Source organism: Poromitra crassiceps (genome assembly GCF_964638095.1).
Source record: "Poromitra crassiceps genome assembly, chromosome: 14".
In the NCBI taxonomy this organism is placed as follows: Eukaryota; Metazoa; Chordata; class Actinopteri; order Beryciformes; family Melamphaidae; genus Poromitra; species Poromitra crassiceps.
In genome coordinates, this window is record NC_139633.1 from 16778495 (window position 1) to 16780994 (window position 2500).

Consider the following 2500-nt stretch of genomic DNA (forward strand, 5'->3'; position numbering starts at 1 on the left):
GGCAGCAAGCTGAGAAGCACTGCTGCCCTGACGTCAACGTGCTTTAACCTTGTGAGGTAGAGCAGCGTGTGACTGTGTATATAACTTTGTGAGGTATGAGTGTCTATAACAAACCCTTAAGAGATCTGAATGTGAGTTATCTCCGTGTATCAGCAGGGAATGTATGATATTGTGTGCGTTTCCATTTAAGTAACATACAAATACACACTGCTTCTTCCTCTTTATGCTTTATGATGAAGTGCCACAAACAGAACGATGAAGTTGTGCTAAGCTAAGGTATGCTGTGCTGAAAGAGGCTGTGAATTAATATGAATACTTGAGTCAGATCAGCGCCTCAAGCAGCTCATACTTCTTATTGTTCATGTAACCACGCATTCAACAAGCACCAGTGAGTGACCTATTGTTGATGAATTAATTCAATGGAAATGAGATGATGGTGAGAGTTCATAAGCAGGTTTATAATAATAGCGTTAATAATGTTTGCATTTATCTATCTGAAAAAGTACGCTTTCAGTTTCCATTCTGGCAGAGCTTATTGAAAAATGTTAACATTTCCACTGTGTCAAAACATAATTGACTCGAGCAGTTTGAAAATGTTGCACTTTATATAAGTGACACATCCTTTTAAAGGGTCTGTTGGTGTGTACTTTACTATGTGGGCTGACTGTAGAAAGAGATGTACACTCACTTAGTGTTTGTGTGTCTTTGCTGTCACATTTACATCTGGCTGTTTTGAGCAGCATGTTGGCATGTAGAGAGAGGCCTCTCTATCTCACACTCATACATGATCTCCTCCTCTTCCTCTCCATCCACTCCTTTGTGAAGCTAGTCTGACTCTGTGGCACTGTGAGCTCACGCTCCTGAGTGTATTGGTTGTGTTGGAGTCTGCGGATTTTGTGTTGACATTGTGACATCATCAGTGATTTATGACATCATTGATGATGTCATTGACATGACTGTAAACAGTCATTGGTCGATTGACTGATTACATCCCTCACTGATCAGAATCAGAATTATTTTATTCTGCCAAAGTTTGCACATACAAGGAAATCGACTTGGTTTAGTTGGGGCACAAGTTACATGATACATACATGTAGACAACATAAATCCGAATACATTTACAACATGTAGTTTTATTTTTTTTATTTGCACACAAAAACAGAAATAGATTTTTTTTTAAGTACAAACAATTTGAGAAGTAGAGAGAGAGAATGTAGGGAAACAGTGGATGGATAGGAGACGGTAATGCAACATAAAGGATGCCAACTGCCATAAAACATCACAGAAGAAGAAGAAGAAGAGAAGAAGAAGAAGAAGAAGAAGAAGAAGAAGAAGAAAAAGTACAAACAGGAAAATAGTGTGCAGGTAGAGACAGCCAGCGGCTTATTCAGGGTCATTCAGGGTTATTCAGGGTCTCTACATCAGAAAAACCAAATAAATACAAAGCCCTTGTGAACTTCACGTGAGGTTCCAGCTCAGAAAAGATTTGGAGATCCAGAAAACTGTGGCAGGTTCAGTTCCCACAGTTCCCTGGATTCCGACTCCAGCCGTCCTCCTCCTTCCCCTCTGTTCCCAAGCTCAATTACATTATTACTTTGTTAAAAGTCAGGGAAGGGCGCTGCAGTGGGCAAACGCCATATGGGAGCAGCAATCTGGATTTTGGATTATTCCCGGGCCCGCGTACGGTGGCGGATTAGACAGTGGAGCGTTGGGTTCTCGCTGCTGAAACGGCCTGGCCAGAGGACCTTTGCTGCACACATTCCTCCACGTTTGTCGGAGGAACTAAAAGAGGAGCTGGCTGCTCGTGAAGTCTCTGATGGCTTGGAGTCCATGATTTCCTTGCTCTCAGCTTGGGTAATCGCAGCCGAGAGCGGAAGTGGCCTTCATCTTGTCAATCCTGACCCTGAATAAAGTGCTGCCCTGCTTCAGCCTCTAGCCTGTCAGTTCCTGCATGTGGGTCCACTAGCCTGCCACCCAACATGTAGTTCCAAGTGGTTGACTTACTTGGAGCTGGTGTACTTGGTGATGGCCTTGGTGCCCTCGGACACGGCGTGCTTGGCCAGCTCACCGGGCAGCAGCAGGCGGACGGCGGTCTGAATCTCCCTGGAGGTGATGGTGGAGCGCCTGTTGTAGTGAGCCAGGCGAGACGCCTCACCGGCGATGCGCTCAAAGAGGTCGTTGACAAAGGAGTTCATGACGCCCATGGCCTTGGAGGAGATGCCGGTGTGGGGATGGACCTGCTTCAGCACCTTGTATATGTAGATAGCGTAGCTCTGCTTCCTGGTCTTTCTGCGCTTTTTGCCGCCCTTGCCGGTGGTCTTTCTCACGGCTTTCTTGGAGCCCTTCCTGGGCGCTGAATCTGCTCGTTTAGGCATGATGACTTCTCGCTACTTTAGAGCAACAAAAAATAGATATGGAAAGAATTGGTGAACTGGACTGAGTTGCACCAGTCCTACTTATAGCCTCTGCAGTGAAGGATTTATGACATCACTGATGATGT

At 45.1% G+C, this 2500-nt stretch overlaps 1 pseudogene across 1 annotated transcript; it reads right to left on the reverse strand.

The window, feature by feature from the left end:
- Window positions 1–2000: 2000 nt before the first annotated feature.
- Window positions 2001–2375, reverse strand: LOC310789033 (histone H2B 1/2 pseudogene; annotated as a pseudogene). Its single transcript has one exon. The product of its transcript is annotated as a histone H2B 1/2 pseudogene (transcript).
- Window positions 2376–2500: the final 125 nt, after the last annotated feature.